The following is a 17,689-nucleotide window of genomic DNA, read 5'->3' as shown; positions in this document are numbered from 1 at the left end:
CGTATCGTTTTTGGACGTGAGATTGGGTCAAATACGCGTAAGTCCTGTTTTATTTATTTTTTATTATATCTCGCAATTTGTCTAGAAATGTTCTGCTTAATTCTAATATTACTAATATTAATAATATTAATACTTTCATGGATAATACATTCATAAATTCGGAACAAATAATTGAAATTGTTTTCTTTCGCATAGGAAACGTATAAATATTAGCCCAATCTCACCCCTTCGAGTGGGTGTCATTGGGCCAAACAAACTAAGATTGATACGCAATAAGAATAAAACAAAAGAATCGTTATTCGCTCGAGTTTCCTAGAGTTTTCCAACAACAAATGATATGATCGACATGAATGAGAGATTTCAAAATAGTATTCATTCATCAAAATGTGTCAATTGTAAAACGCTTTATTTTCAACATTTTTCCAATGGTTTATTAAAAATAACCTAAAATGAAGAAATCTAATTTTTTGATGGTAACTGTAAATAACTGCAACGAACACTACATAAAAATAGTATATTAATATTCCCGATACTTGCTGAGATATTTCAAATTATGCTTTGGCCTAATGTCACTCCCGACGACGGTAGTTACATTTATTTTTGTATTAACAACCAAATATCAGTCTATTTTTAGTATAAGGTACCGCGGGGCAAGTGAGAATACGGGGTAAGTGGGGCGTTTCGTCATAGCTCAACTAGGAAAAGTTTTTCATGGGGGTATTCTTCTAGAAAGTTGAAGATACAATGACAAGGAATGTATTTAGTACTAAACATATTGTTATTTTTATTACCATGTGGTTCATGTAACAGTTGTAAGTTCAGCGCCATTTTCAACTTGCATGACAAATTGTGACACGTTCCACGTCTTACATTGACTCGCAAAAAATAAATGTGTTTTAAATCTAATTTCCATCAGTATGCTATAATTTTGAGTATTATTACAAGCTGCTAACGATAGACCAGTATTTTGTTTTCATTTCATATGAAATTTTCGATGGTCTATCTTACCCCAGAATATATTTGTACCTGGGGTAAGTGGGACCTATCAAAACAACAACCAGAATCAAAACTTTTCGTACACGTTTCATACATTCTCCTAGAGAGCAGCACTAAAACATTCAAACAAATGATTTTTATCAAAAAAGATCAACCTCAAATTACGTAATTACATGGGAGGGAGAAAAAAAGTGTTATTATTCTTTATTTTTAATTTTTTTTTTTTTTGAAATACGACTTCAAAATTGAACAAACACACAGCTGAAATTTGAAATGCATCATGAGAACGACTACTTTTCTATTTTATTTGAACTTAATTTGTTATTTCTACCAAATTAAGTAGAGATGGAAAACAATTCCACCCCATAAGGTGGTTTTCTACCATGCATATAAATAATAACAAAACATATTTATAATTTCGTCAATTATTGATTGTTTATGTTCTAAATTTTAATTAACAACTTATAAATGATATATTTTGAACATGTTTAATTCCTCTTTACGCTTTTATTGAGGAATTTTCAGTTAATATTAAATGTGAGGTGACATACTATTAAATAAAGGGTTTCTTCCTAAAACGTAACGTATTTTATGGTTGATCCCTTATGTACATCAAATATGTACTTAAAATTAAAAATCTATGCATTATTAATCCTATTATTGTAATGGTTGACTTACTGATGTGGATTGACGCATGAAACTGGATATGTCCCACTTGCCCCGTTTAGTGAAGTAACTGCGTCCAATGGCTCATTCTAAAACTTTCTTCCAAGGTTTTCACAATTTTGAAATTATTCGATTAGTTTCATGCACACACCAGCAAATATGTTGCCAAAACGTGATTGCGTTGTTGGATTTGAAAAATATTGACATTTGAAAATTTGATTGAACAATTTGTTTGAACTATCGTTTTTTTCGTTCCCTTTTGCCCCGCGGTACCTTACTACCTTTTTTATATAGCATGGTATACGGTAAATTATAAATCGTTTTTACGAATGTACGATGCATCGTAAAGCTATTCAAACGTGTAAGTTTTTGTGGCATCTGTACCGTTTTTATTACGGACAGTTTAAAATTCCGGACACTCTGCTTTGTATGAGAAACATTTAACTGTGCAAAATTCTCATTATTGTGACTCATTTTTATAAGCATTTTCCATAGGCGTATAAAGATTTATAATGCTCAAGAATCTTAGACGTCTCTTCATTGGTTTGATGAATTCAATTGATGATTTCACTTTTCTAATTATGATTTTCTTGAGTTTTCCGGAATATGAGGCAAAACTAATGCAACGTCCGGAATAAAAATCATGAAAAGTCCACACATTTTTGTTTATTTAACATTATTCAAGTTGCGGAATCAAAATCTTCACCCATTATTCGAAAGTGCAGTGTTTTGAAGGCTCGATAACAAGGAGGGACCATACAGAATGATTTATTTTACATGCTTTTTGTTGAGTTATACTTCACTGAGGCCTAAAATGTCCGTAACATGAATCAAAACGGTATTCAATTTGACATACAATGTTCTGTTTGGTTGAATTCCTTTTAGGGCATGTGCCACCTGTTTGTAATAGTACAATCCAGCAACAGAATAATGATTTTAAACTAGAGTGTCCAAAAATCCCGGGATTTGACAAATTTATTGATATTAGTTCTGACATCCCGGGATTCCAGAAATGTACGTAGAATTTTAAGAAAACCACTAAATTTTAATGATGAACAATGACGTTTTTACTCACTACCGAGCCTCGTTTGATAAAATAGATGAAAAAGAGATTGAACGAGTGTTTATTTTCTTGAAATGACCAACTCATCAAGTAAGAATCAAAATTTGTATTTGTCTTGTTGCCATTTTTTATGCTTTTCTCTTAAACATCATTCGTTTTTACAAGCCTAGGCTAAGAAAGCAAATTTTAAAATACATCTAAACTTCAATCTATAATTTTCAGTAATAACTTTTTGCATGATGTTCTACAGTACCTTCAATGATCATCAATCGTTTCTTTTGTTCTAAAGTGTTGATGACTTCTCAAATATCTGTAACAAATTGCTTCAATATTTTTGCATATATTTTACCATACAAAAGAATCGTATAAAATTTGAGAAAAAAAAATCCCGTAATTAGCTATGTTTTGATTTTTATTAAGTTGTTTCATCAGAATAAGAATTATGACTTTCTTAACCCGTATAGGCCTGAGTGAAAGGAAAAATACTAAAACCCTTACCACTCATCGAATACTTAACGGATTCAAATAATTTTTTGTCAGTATACTGGCCCACATATCTAGTTTCTAGAAATGGCCAAAGGAACTCGGGAATACTCATGTAGCCGGAGTTATTGCGGTGGGTCACTGGGTCAAGTCGGGTAGAAAAAGGCGATTTTTTGGGACATGCCAAGTTATCTTTATTTATTTCCAATGCCATTAATTTTATTTTGCATGAATCATTAAGATCTGATATTCAACATTATAAATGAATAGTTTTGCACCATTTAGAGTGTACTAGATGTGGCCACTCGGACTTAATACCCTGAAGAACCGGCTTTAGATTTGTTAGGTACTAAACCGTTTCAAATCTCTAAAAGTATAGATCGAACATAATAGTTCACTAAAATGCGTTCCAATAAGCTTGACACAGATGTGAAGATTCAAACTGTGCACTTTATCATAAGTTTGAGGCATCCCGAGGACCCGAAAATGGTCATTTGTAGGATCAATCAAATGCAGTTGACATAATTATTAAATTTAATCGACTACCAGAAGGTTTACGCTGATGCGTTTTTCTAAAAGCTCCTTGATATTGTGGCCACATTATAGCCGATTCTGGAAATTATCTGTGACTTGAAATTTGCCTACCTCCAGGGGCACAGAAGCACAGAACCCTTGTTACCGACCTGACCCAGTGACCCACCGCAATAACTCCGGCCACAGGAACATTTCCGAGATTCTTTGACCACTTTTAGAAACAAGATATGTGTACGAGTATACTAACAAAAAATAATTGAAATCCGTTAAGTATTCACTGAGCGATGAGAGTTTTAGTAATTTTCCTTTCACTCAGGCCTATACGGGTTAATGTGAAATGTGATTTGTTATGATTGACATATTCAGACAGCTATATCATTCTTTTGTTTCATTGGTTTCATTGAAAAAACATTGTAACGAATTTGTACTTCAATTTCAACCAAAATACTATTGAAAATTTGAGAAATCCCGGGATTTCCCGGGACAAACTTTGATTTTTGTCCCGAATCCCGGGACGAGCAAAATGACCGGGAAATGGACACTCTATATCAGACCAAGGTGAAGCATTTTTTTACATGATTTCTTATAAAATGTGTTTATTGCGTTAAACCAATTTTAAACTTCAATCATCAGCTAATGCACAGATTATTAGACTTAAATTGTTAACAGATGCAAGAATGTAGCTAGTAACACAAAAACGCATTTTCCTTCCAATGAAGGTGCGAGTTGCAATCATCAGTCATAGGAGTATAAAACATCAACTGTTTTCGTCATTTGAAACTAAAGTTTTTGTTTCTGTTGAAACACAGCTGTGTAAATATACTGTCATAGCTGCCTATTTGCAGGGGCCCAGATAGCCGTAGCGGTAAACGCGCAGCTATTCAGCATGACCAAGCTGAGGGTCGTGGGTTCGAATCCCACCGGTCGAGGATCTTTTCAGGTTGGAAATTTTCTCGACTTCCCAGGGCATAGAGTATCTTCGTACCTGCCACACGATATACACATGCAAAAATGGTCATTGGCATAGTAAGCTCTCAGTTAATAACTGTGGAAGTGCTCATAAGAACACTAAGCTGAGAAGCAGGCTCTGTCCCAGTGGGGACGTATCGCCAGAAAGAAGAAGAAGAAGCTGCCTATTTGCCTTTTCGATGCTCTGGACAGCAAGTTAATTTGCTCCAAACTGACTTGCGAAAATTGACTCGCAATAAGTCAAATTTTTTTGTCATTGGGGATTTTTTTTTTATTTCCGTACGGGTTTGGGCCGAAAGGTTTCAGATTTTCATGAAACTTTTTCCACAGGCAGGGCTCATCAATATATGAATAAAAAAAATTGAGAAAAATTCAGGGTCGCCTATTTTCCCGGAAAACTCAGTTGGAAATTTTTTGTTTTCCCCTGACACTACTTACTTTGAAATTCATAACTCAAGAACGAAGCATCATAGAAACAAAGTTTTTTTGTTATGAAAATGAAAGCAAATTTTCTCAGGAATAAAACAAAATATTAACTGGAAAAAGTCATCCACAAAATTTTCCACCGTTGAGAAAATTCGTAAAGAAAAGACGGAAAAACTATGCTCCAACTCGTGGAAAATTTTCTAAAAAAATATTTTTGAAAAAAAGTAAAAATATAATAAAAAAAATAAAATTAAAAAAATAATAATAATCTTATTTGTTCCATAGAAAAGAAAGAATCCCTTTTCAGTGTAATAAAAAATTGAGGCAGAAACAGTTTTTTTCAGTTTTTCTTAGCGGTGTAATTTTTCATGAAAAATATCATACATTCCGACTTATACTTCATTAAAACCAATCCCATATCTTTTATTCAGATGTTTTAGAAAATTTGCAACTGCTTTGATAAAAAATCTTTGTTTTTCTGATGCTTCGATTGAAATATGGGTTTACAAAGAAAAGGCTTGTATGGCCATTTTACACAAAATTGGCCATAACTCAAAAACGAAAAAAAAGTACATTTCAAAAATTTCAGCGATTAAAGCTTATGAAATTACCTTCTCAAAAATATATTTTTGAAAGTTTTCCACTAATTGGAACATAGTTTTTCCGGCTTTTCTTTACGAATTTTTTCAACGGTGGAAAATTTTGTGTATAACTGTTTCCAGTTAATATTTTTTTTATTCCTGAGAAAATTTGCTTCCATTTTCATAAAAAAAAACTTTGTTCCTACGATGCTTCTTTCTTGAGCTATGATTTTTCAAAGAAAAGGCTCAAAATGGCACATTTTTTACAAAATTGGCCATAACTCAAAAACGAAAAAAAGTGCATTTCGAAAATTTCAGCGATTAAAGCTTATAAAATTATCTTCTCAAAAATATTTTTTTGAACATTTTCCACGAGTTGGAGCATAGTTTTTTTGGCTTTTCTTTACGAATTTTATCAACGATGGAAAATTTTGTGGAAAACTTTTTCCATTTAATATATTTTTTTTAATTCCTGAGAAAATTTGCTTTCATTTTCATAAAAAAACTTTGTTTCTACGATGCTTCGTTCTTGAGTTATGAGTTTTCCGGGAAAATAAGCGACCCTGAATTTTTCTCATTTATTTTATTCATATATTGATGAGCCCTGCCTGTGGAAAAAAAGTTTCATGAAAATATGAGACCCTTCGGCTCACTTTGTACGGAAATAAAAAAAATCCCCATTGGTGACTTTAATGTCGAACATCGGTCATGGAATAATTAGCAAAGTAATTCCAACGGCAGAATTTTATTTGATGAGTGCTCTTCAGGATATTTCTCAATTCGATACCCTGATAGCCCTACATGTTTTTCCTATTCTAGAAATATATCTACGATTGACTTGATCTTAACCGACTCCAGTCATCTTTGTAGCCAACTTATTACACATGCTGATTTTGATTCTGATCATGTCCCTGTTATATTTCAAATATGCTATGAAGCAATCCTCAATCCTATAAGCTCCACTTTTCAATTTTTGGACCCTGGCTTTAAGCCCTTTTGGAAATTATCTAAAATTTTGAAAAAACCTCAGAAGCCAATACCGGCATTGAAAGAGGAAAACAAATTATTACTAACTAATTTCGAAAAAGCTAAAAAAAGCGCACAATTTTAATTTAGGACTTAGTAGTCCAATTGAAAATCAAGTTACTCAGGAGTTCGAAAATATTCTCAATCAAGAGAACGTTTTCGAAAATTCCTGGGAGACTGATTTGGAAGAAGTGAGAACTATTATTAAAAAAAAAATCAAAAATATGAAAGCTCCTGGCGATGATGGAATTTTCTACATTCTCATCAAGAAACTTCCAGAAAGTAGCTTATCATTCTTAGTTGACATATTTAACAAATGTTTTCAATTAGCATATTTTCCTGATAAATGGAAAAATGCTAAGATTCTACCAATTTTAAAACCAGATAAAAATCCTGCAGAAGCTTCTAGCTATCGTCCAATCAGTTTGCTTTCCTCCATCAGTAAACTTTTTTAAAAGGTCATTTTGAACAGAATGATGGCCCACATCAACAAAAATTAAATTTTTTCCAATGAACAGTTCGGGTTCCGCCATTGATATTCGACCACTCATCAACTTTTACGTGTAACAAAGTTGATCCGTTCCAACAAATCTGAAGGCTATTCTACTGGTCTTGCTCTTCTAGACATAGAAAAATTCGACAGTGTTTGGCATGAAGGTTTGGTCGTAAAATTAAAAACTTTAATTTTCCAACATACATTGTTAGAATAATTCAAAGTTATCTGTCAAATCGTACACTGCAGGTTAATTATCAGAACTCCAGGTCTGAAAGAATTCCTGTAAGAGCTGGTGTTCCTCAAGGCAGCATTTTGGGACCAATATCATACAATATTTTCACATCTGACTTACCTGAGTTACCTCAGGGATGTTAAAAATCTTTGTTTGCGGATGACACAGGCCTCTCCGCCAAAGGATGAAGCTTGCGTGTCATCTGTAGTCGATTGCAAGAAAGTTTGGATATTTTTTCTTCATACTTGCAGAAATGGAAGATTTCTCCTAATGCTTCCAAAACTCAACTAATAATATTCCCTCATAAACCAAAAGCTCTTTATTTGGATCCTTCAAGTAGACATGTTGTCGCGATGAGAGGGGTTCCAATAAATTGGTCAGATGAAGTTAAGAATCTAGGGCTCATGCTAGATAAGAATTTAACTTTCAAAAATCACATTGAGGGCATTCAAGCCAAATGTAATAAATATGTAAAATGTCTCTATCCCCTTATTGATAGAAAATCAAAACTTAAGAACAAGCTTTTGATATTAAAACAAATTTTCAGGCCAGCCATGTTGTATGCTGTACCAATATGGACTAGCTGTTGTAATACCAGGAAAAAAGCTCTGCAGAGAATTCAAAATACAATTTTGAAAATTATTCCGAAGCTTCCTCCCTGGCATAGTACCAATGAGTTACATAAAATATTCAAAGTTGGAAACATTGGAACAATATGATATTTGAGAAGCCTCAAAACCGGTACTTTTTTATTAATGTTTATTTCAAATAACACAGTGCTTATGACAAGATGAGAAACTAACATCATGATGCTAAATCAGTGGGTTGGATAAGCTTTGGACAAATTTAAGAGACCAAAACACTTGCCCCAAATTTATGAATCTAGTGATCACAGTGGAATCCTAGTGAAGTTCCTTTTGTAGTCTGTGCAGCTAAATCAGGTCCGTCACACTCGGGCTCAGATTGGGTACCACTTCTAGTACTGCATTTGGTCCCTTGGTAGTACAAAAGGTACCCAAGTTTGACAGATCGCAGTACACTTTTCACGGTATTCTAGATTACCTTATGAGCCATAAAATTTTGGGCAACTGCAAGGGACATGGAGGTCTTTAATTTGTCTTTGGCTAAATGGCTGAAGCCGGTTGGGTCAACACGTTCCATCACATGTTTTGGTGCAAAACAGCGTTATCGAATTTAGCTTCTAAATGCATCATCCAGTTATTGCATGCTAACCTTATCGATGATACTCACCTATCTACCCATTGTAATCTACTTGAGCCGCTGTTCGCTTGCGATTTTTATACTACTTCAGGGTAAGCCACCTTATTCAATCAATTAACGACGTTACTTATTTTCAAAATTTCAGAGTTGGAGATGTCTTCCTTGAATTTGTAACGAATCATAACATAAGGAAGACAAAATTCAGTAACCATAAAAAGTAGCTATGCGTATTTTTTTAGATAATGAACTAAAATAATGGGCTCAAAAGCAAAGGAGAGAGTAAATAGCGTTTTCAGCTCTGGTTGTAAATTTATTGATTTTGATTATCCTAGATGACCTTCCTTAGCCGAGTGGTTAGAGTCCTCGGCTACAAAGCAAAGCCATGCTGAAATTTCCTTGACTTCCCTGGGCATAGAGTATCATGGTATCTGCCACACGATATACGAATGCGAAAATGAAAGCGTTGGCAAATAAAGCTCTGGTTTATGAATGGTAATTTTTTCTTCTTCTCTCCGGCATCACGTCTCAACTGCCTGCTTCTCAACTGTTCTTATAAGCACTTCCACAGTTATTAAATGAGAGCTTTCTTTCCCAATATATACAGAGCTTTCTTATCCCCTATATACATATGATGTGGCGGGTACGATAATACTTTATGCACAGGGATATCGAGAAAATTTCCTCCACAAAAAGATCCTCGGCCGAAGGGATTCGATCCCACGAACCTCAGCTTGTTCTTGCTGAATAGCTGCACGTTTATCGATAAGGCTATATGGGCCCCTCCTTAGTTTTTTATATTTCTAAAAAACACTTGCGGAATACATCGTGAAGAAAAGCAGCAGCGACCACATCATTCTATTCTAAATAGAAGTTTATTACTGGCCTAGCTCATCGCAGACGAAATCTATCGCTTACGCCACTCGTTATCCAAACAACAATAAATAACGTTTGCACTCACCCATCCTGGATAGTATCATCACCAGGCCGATACCATTTTTACTGGGAATCCTACTGAAACGCAGTAACGGATGCATATGTGGACGCAACAACCATACCGGTCTACGTGATTTTTGCAACCTTTCTTATCTGTTTTCAACGGATTTTGGCGATTGGGATCGACTAGGTATGTGGACGATTCGCGTAGCGTTGGGGGGTTTGCGTCGCGTCGGCGCTCGGTTCCCCTCATAGAACGGATGGGTGGCTGGTGGTGGATGAAACAGCAGCGTAAGGGGTGAGAATCGGCCGCCCGCCGATGAAGACATGCGATTGCGGTTAGTATGAGGTTGATTCTGGTAGCTTCCACTCTTGCTTAGCCCCCGTGTGCAGAGAAATTGATAGCAGAAGTGTTGCGGTAGTGAATCGTTTTTGGTTGGTGTGGATTTTGATCTCCAGAAAGAAATGTGAGTTGCGGATTTGGGCGGTATTGTGTCAGGAGTCAGGACGTACCAGTCACGTGTATCGGTTGCATTTTGTGTGTTGTGTTGCAGAATGTTACATAATATGGACCTACTGCAACGGTTTTTTTTATGATATGGGAATTTATATTCTTGAATCCAGATAAGATACTGGATTGTGTAACGGTTTTGAAAAAATAGGGGTTAGTGACACATCTCTAAAGTGAATTAATATTTTTTGGTGAAATTCTATCGAGTTCGAAAAAGGATGTCAATTTAGCTCCTTTTACGAATAATACCAAAGTAATGTGGTTGAAAACCTACAGATTCACACCAGGCATTAAACAAGCTATTTGTGCCAAATGCCTACAAGAGCTGTATGTACCGGGTTTACAGATCCTTTAAATTTCTGTGGTAGAACTAGTGGTTTTAATCATGCATTTGTTGATATTTCCTGTACGATTAAATTACATATAATTAATAACAGCTCCTATTTAGGAGCTATTATTCTAAATCAAGCCGCATTGTTTTTGAAAAAGCTTCTAATAATCAGAAATGTTATAGGGCAGGCTACAGTTTCGTTCATGAAACAAAAACAATTATATTTCCTCAATTGCTGGCATAAAGATATCAGTTTTCTTGCGTCATTGAAAGGGGAATGGCAGTCAATGCTTCAAGAGTTATCTTAAAACGTACACTGATGTGTCGGCTAATGAGGAGGTCCCCCCTTCAAAATTTTAAAACAGTCTCTGTGGAATGTAAAGTTTTACTGTGAAACAATTTTCCGTACTGATTGCTTCTTCTTCTTCTTCTTTCATTACGTCCCTACTGGGACAGAGCCTGCTTCTCAGCTTAGTGTTCTTATGAGCACTTCCACAGTTATTAACTAAGAGCTTACTGTGCCAATGAGCATTTTTGCATGCGTATATCGTGTGGCAGGTACGAAGATACTCTATGCCCTAGGAAGTCGAGAAAATTTCCAACCCGGAAAAGATCCTCGACCGGTGGGATTCGAACCCACGACCCTCAGCTTGGTCTTGCTTAACAGCTGCGCGTGTACCGCTACGGCTATCTGGGCCCCCTATTGTATTGATTGCTTATTGTTGTTATTTTTTATTTATCTTGTCTAATAGTAAGCTTGAATTCGTAAATACTTTCTATTTTTCAACATAAATTTTTATATGATTGTAGTTTGCAACTATACTAAAACATCGTTGATTTATGCATTTACTGTGGGATAATTAATTTGTGTGATTACTGTGGGATAATTAAAAAAGACGTCCTTCATAACAATAACATAAGTAACATGTAAACAAAAAGATTCTATTCAATTTTCTTCTGTTCAGTTATGTTTGTTCAAATGATTCGACAACCTCTTTCAGAGAAGTTTCATAATTTCTAATAGCTACAAATGCCTGGGTTTGAAACGATTTTAGATAGCGAAAAAAGAGGCGTATATCACCTTAGATCGAAAATAAAAATTTGGGTATTAAAGGGATAAGTTTTCTCAAAAAAAAAAATGCTCCCTTGCACTAGTCAAAACATAATTTAATCACTATTTCTATCAGCCCTATTCTAGTTAACGGTCGAATGCTCTTTCGATCTAAAACCGTTTTGGATTCCCGTGAGCCATGGATTCGAACGAATAGGATTCGATAGAAAGTTGAATCCTCCCAGGGCCGTATTTATGAGGGGTTCCAAGGGGACCATGGCCCACGGCCCCCCACAAAATACGACTAAAATAATCAATACTGAACATTTAAGAATTATTATAAACCGATTAAATGGTTCCAACTTTTTGAATCACATCGATTTGGAAAAAATAAGGTTTTCAATTTCAATTAGTGTATAATCCTTTGGGTTGAACTATTGTTTTGGATCTGGGTGCTTCAGTTTTTTATTTGTTTCTAATTTGTACTCTTTTACATGAATGAATTCAAATGATAAATCAATATTGGATCATTGCGGTAAACATATTTCTTAAATCCAACATTAATTTGATGTAATTCAAATAAATAATATTGAATTATAATTGAGGAGCCCAAAGTAAGTGAAAATGACATTTTGTTTTATTTTAAGTTTTAGGTATACTAAAATATTGCATTGTTTTCAAGTTATCCAACAGTATTTGCAAAAGCTTTTTTAGTGTAAAAAATATCAGAGTCAAGAGGATTGGCTTGTTGTTTTTAGCTATCATACATTTTGTATGAGTAAAATAATGAGTAAAAATTTCAAAGCCGTTCTCTTAAACGTAGGTTTTGTCACTTATACACGCAGAGAAAACAAATTGAAAATCAAATACAGTCATCACTCCCTTACTCGATATTCGGTATCTCGATATTGAGTTAGAGGACCATAGTAAAAATTGGTTTTCATGGCTACCTCGATGGTCCCTTGGATCGCATTTGCACTGGTTTTGTGTTCTATAACTTGATACCTCCCTAACTCGATGGTCCCTTCAATATCGAGTTAGAGGGAGTTGATTATATATTCTGTATCATTACAACAATATATATGTATCACTTGCCAGCTTATAATTGCTTTTCCTTGTTTCAATAACAACTCGTAATTTGGTTTAATAATAATTATTGTTGAATTTGACAACTCAATGTGGTGCAAAAAAAATTGATTCAACATTGTTTTCCTTTGAAACAACATTTTTTTTGCATTAAAATAAAGCATATCGTTTTTGAAACAAAGTTGCAATGTGTGAAAAAGGCTCCCACTAGACTCTGGCCCGGGGCCCTCACATTTGTAAAACCGGCCCTGGATCCATGGAATAAGGGAGTATATTTTACTCTTATAGTAGAGGATAAAATCTTTCGATTGACGTCTAATTTATTTTTTTTCGTTATTATTGCTTTTGCTTACGTAATCCACTATTGGCTCCGGCACTCTACGTGTATCATTTGTTTTAACAGGAATAAGGGCTTATGCAGACACCCTTTCTTTCCCACACTCAGAAACACGGGTAGTCACAAAATTATTAAATTTTAGTAATGTATGACTATTTTCTATCTGCCTCTCTTTCATTCTGCTGGTAATTTTATTCCTATTTGTCAATTCACCTGGGTTGAAGCATCGCTAAGCTTTTAGGGCGTGATCAAAAATTATGCGAGAAATGCAGCATTGCCGCGATACAAATCTGTGTTATCACAAGCATGAAACGAGCTCAACAGTTGGTAATCCATCCACGGCTGTCGTGAAAATTCAGCCGATTGATTTAAGATCAGTGCGAAAATCAGGACATGTCCTGCTAAATCAGGACGGATGGTAACCCTAAATAACACGAACCCGCTTGATTGGGTTTCACCAACAACAAGTGCTCCGATTGACCTTAAAATTTCCAAAAGAGTTTGAAAACAACTGAAATTTACTGGATCGGACTCACAGTATTTTTATTAACAAACTTTTAAGTTATCGCCATTCATAAATTTTATTAAAAATGACAATATTGTGATTTAGGAATAACTTTTAAATGAAAATAATTAGAGCAATACTGCATTAGAGCAATAATACATATTGTCCCATATTGATTTTTGAACCAACAGCTTTTTCCCTCGCAACATTCATATTTTGATATATACTTTACTATACATATAAAAATTACCATATTTTGTTTGAAAATGTTGTGGAGAAATATGAAGTTAGTGTAGTCCCATATTGAAAAATAAAGACATAACAGTCTCTATATGAACTTTCAACCTCAATAATAACTGCGAAACTTAATTTATGCTCAAGTTTACATTTTTTGCTGATCAATAGAAGCAAAATAAGTAATCTGTGGCATGCGAAAATTTCCAGGAAAATTTCAAAGATTTGTATGAGATAGCAAACTTCAAACTTTGGGCGTTATTTTCTCAATGCCTACTTTTTCCATATGGGACAGTAATGCCGTTATGGGCAGAATATGTCCTCTGCAAAATTGGTTTACATTGGTGAGACAAACAAAATTGTAGAATAAAATGTTTTCAGCAAAACTGATTGTTTGTCAAATATTTTCAAACTTAATGTACTGTAAAGTTCCGTAATTCAGCGCAATTAAGGAATAAAACGATTCATATGGTTAATTAAAAATGAGTATTGCATCAACAAAAAAGCGATCCACTCATAATCGCTACCAAATCTGTTGTAGATTATGGGAAAAATATAAACTAGACTGTATTCATAATTTACAAACATGATTTTATTCTTTTATTCTCAATTTACTTATATTCTAATTGGAAGCTCATTTCACCATTGGGCATCACTTGAGCGAGAATCGATTTTAATGTTGTGCTAGAGCACAACGCCTAAATTCACACTTCACTATTTTATTACCTAATCTACTTTTGGATCTGGTGCTACGCTGTCTCCTTGCGCTCTCTACTTTTCACAGGTAGATCGAAGAGCCCGCAGGGATGCTTTCTCAGTCCAAGAGAGGTCCATTTGTTCATAGCCGTTGGTCGATTGCCGTGTTAATTCGGATACAGTTGAGCATTCGCTCAGAGAAGGGTCAGATGTCAGTCCGCTTTCAGACAGGATAGGCTCGTGTTGTTCTTGAGCGGACTGACGAAGTTTTTGTTTTTGTTGAGAGGGCTGAGAATCAAACCCATGACCATCCGCTTGTAAAGCGAACGTGTAGCCAACTACGCCACATTGCCCCCTATAATATGATTTTATTGAAAAAGTTCACTTGTCGAAATTACCAAATTCCGCGAATTTTTTAAACGCTTTTCCATATTCTTCGCAGAAGAATGCCTAATTCCGCGCACTGGCGAAACACACAAATTAACATTAATTTCAATGTAAGGCAGCATCCATTTGTTGCGTAACACTGAAATTGAAGATTTTCAATTACCACACCCATCTGTAACGCTCCTTGTTTGAAAAAACGGCGCCGGCCACGTCCTTACGGTCATCGGGGAGGGGAAGGAATGTTAGTGTGACATCCATTGTTACTAAAGACCGAGTATACCTCTGCATCTTCATGGTTGCCACGAGAAGGAGTTTTGTTAGTGGGAGGGCTTCTAAGCTACATGATCAGGATTCACCTTGGTAAGTGATGCAATTCATGTAACCTCTGTTTGAAAAGTTATCTATCAATGCGTCTGCATCTTAAACATCGAACTATTCAAAGGTTTGAATCTTGAAATTTTATAAAAAAAAAAACAAATAGGCGCTTTTGTCAACACTTAAAGTGACGAACTTTTCATAGTTTGTTCAACAAATTCATAAAAAATACATGTTATGATACAAATGTGTTATTACAAGCATGAAACGAGCTCACCAATTGGTAATCCATCCTCGACTGAACAGTTACAATCGCAGCGTCAACACGTATAAGCAGGAATATAAAATAACTCCGATGGCACGCGAATGAAGTGCTAACTGAAAAAAAAAAACACTCCGAGCTCGCGAAAAATGAATCGGACTGCCTTCGCATAGCACTGGACAAACGAACGAAGCCACCGAAAAACACTCCGAGCGCGCGAAAATGAATCGGACTGCTTGGGTCTTCTCAAAGCACTCTCTACGTTTAGTTTCACATGAAATAAAGATAAACATTCGTTATGGTCTTTTCAATTACGCGGCGTTGGTACGTGTGAATTTCGTATAGAGGGAATTCGGACAGCTTAACCACCTTAATGAAAAGTCGATACAAGCGCAGAAAATAAATTTTCGGATCTTCATAGTATGTTCAACAATTCCGCACGATTTCCGTCGTGAACTTTAACGAATGAATAATTTTGCAAAATTTGTCATTTTCGATCGATGGGGCCTTTTGTAGGTTGTGCAATTATCTCATAGAATCAAAAAAAAATAATTGTTTTGTTCACTAAACAGGAAAGTTATTAGTATTTAGAAACAATCTGTGCAAAAACATGAAATTGTAAAGAACATTGTAACAGTCAATCATCAACATTCTAGAATGATGAAATTTGTAAACCATCCGAGGCAATATGGGTTTTTTTTTCGAACATAATTTATTCCTTTTTCATTGAGTTAAGAGCATTGACTTATAACATGGGTTGCATTAAGAATTTATGCAGTTTTCAAAGGGTGCTTATGTCATTAGTGAAATCGTCCCGACTAGCCTTATATTTGTATTCTACACTGTTCATACAATATAAGGAATTTTATTCGCATTATCACGTTTCCGTGAATCACTCCCGAGAGTGCGTTGTAATTTATAGAAGAGACCTATTTGTTATTTTCTCAATAAGGTTATAAGGATTGTATAACATTAACAAGAATTGCAATCAAATGTACATTGGCTATGTTATTTGTGGTTCACAATGTTAAGTAAATTTTGTGTGCAAAGATGTGTATAATAATCCTTTGGTGCTTTTCATAAACCACACAACAATTTTTAAATTTTTATGAACTTTGGTCTTTGGACAAACTTTTCCTCCCACTAGATGACCACGTGATTTCTGGACCGCCGCTTCTAATTTCCCTGTAAGTGGGCTTTCCAGATATTCCGCTTTGTACGTGAAACGTATTTATGCATGAAGATACTTTTCAGAGAAATAGTCAGATGTGAAGACAAATATAGCATGTTTAACTTGTTTGTTGTTCAGCGAAGAACAGTGCGTGGAATTAGCGCATTATAAAAAAAAAGCCGGGACCTAGTTCCGCGCAATACTTTTTAAATAAAACTAAATTATTAAGCTTATATTTGATAAGATTTCATAGAAGCACGACGAAACCTTTTTGTAGCAATAGTTCCATGGAATATTGCAAAAAAATAAAACATCTTCAATACAAAAGTCGCTTTTGTTTTTGTCCTACAGTCTTAGGACGGACGCTAAGGAAATCAGAAAAATGGCGTATACTTAGACGGGCCTCAATACTTACGCCGCGAAAAAGTGTCTCAGGGTGTCGACTCAATTTTGAAAATAAAATTCCCTGACTTTCCCTGACCTTCCAGTCATTTTCCAGAAAAGTTCCAGACCACTGAGTTGGTTAATTTGAACCGAAATAAGTACGATTTTTACAAGATACATATTTGACGACTTTTATGATGTGTGTGTTATAGGTCGTATGAATAAACTGATCAAAAGCTTTTACTTTATTGAGATATATGTACTTGCCAGATGACATTCTTGAACGTTTATTCAAGTTGATGTGATAATACTGAACAATTGAGAATCTATTTACTTTTCAAACTTGAAGATCCGTATGAACAAAGATGTTCTCGGCTAGTGAACTACCTCAGACCTAATTGAAAATTTTATGCATGAATGAAAATTTTGGACTCCTTCCTGATTATGACTTTTTTATACAAGAGTCAACACTATTACGATCATCCACCATACTTTTTTTAGTGGAAGAAAGCTATCCTAAAATTTGGCTATTTCTTTTTCCAGGCAAAATTGCCATAGAACTTTCTTGGATAATTGTTTCAAGAAATTCCACATAGATTGCTCAGAAATTCTTCTAAAAATTCTTAAGATATTTTTCCAGACATTCCTTCAATACTTCTCACTGAACTCTTGAAAGATTTCCTCCAGAAGCTCCTCATCTCCAAGATTCTCTAAAAATTGTTAGAGAATTTCTTTTTTCAGTCTTAAATATTTCTAAAAATAGCATTTGAAATTCCTAGAATTATTTCAGGAA

The 17,689-nt window shown here is 34.8% G+C and overlaps 1 protein-coding gene across 1 annotated transcript in view; it reads left to right on the top strand.

The window, feature by feature from the left end:
• The first annotated feature begins 9,965 nt into the window (after positions 1-9,965).
• LOC5567396 overlaps positions 9,966-17,689 on the top strand; it is a 126,064-nt gene continuing 118,340 nt past the window's right edge. Inside the window, exon 1 of the mRNA XM_001651730.2 lies at positions 9,966-10,093. The gene's annotated coding sequence lies outside the window, so the exon portion shown is untranslated. The remainder of the gene's footprint in view (positions 10,094-17,689) is intronic.

The sequence above is a fragment of the Aedes aegypti genome, chromosome 3 (genome assembly GCF_002204515.2).
Source record: "Aedes aegypti strain LVP_AGWG chromosome 3, AaegL5.0 Primary Assembly, whole genome shotgun sequence".
Lineage (NCBI taxonomy): Eukaryota > Metazoa > Arthropoda > Insecta > Diptera > Culicidae > Aedes > Aedes aegypti.
The sequence above is the reverse complement of the archived record's forward strand: the minus strand, read 5'-3'. Positions and strand labels throughout refer to the sequence as shown.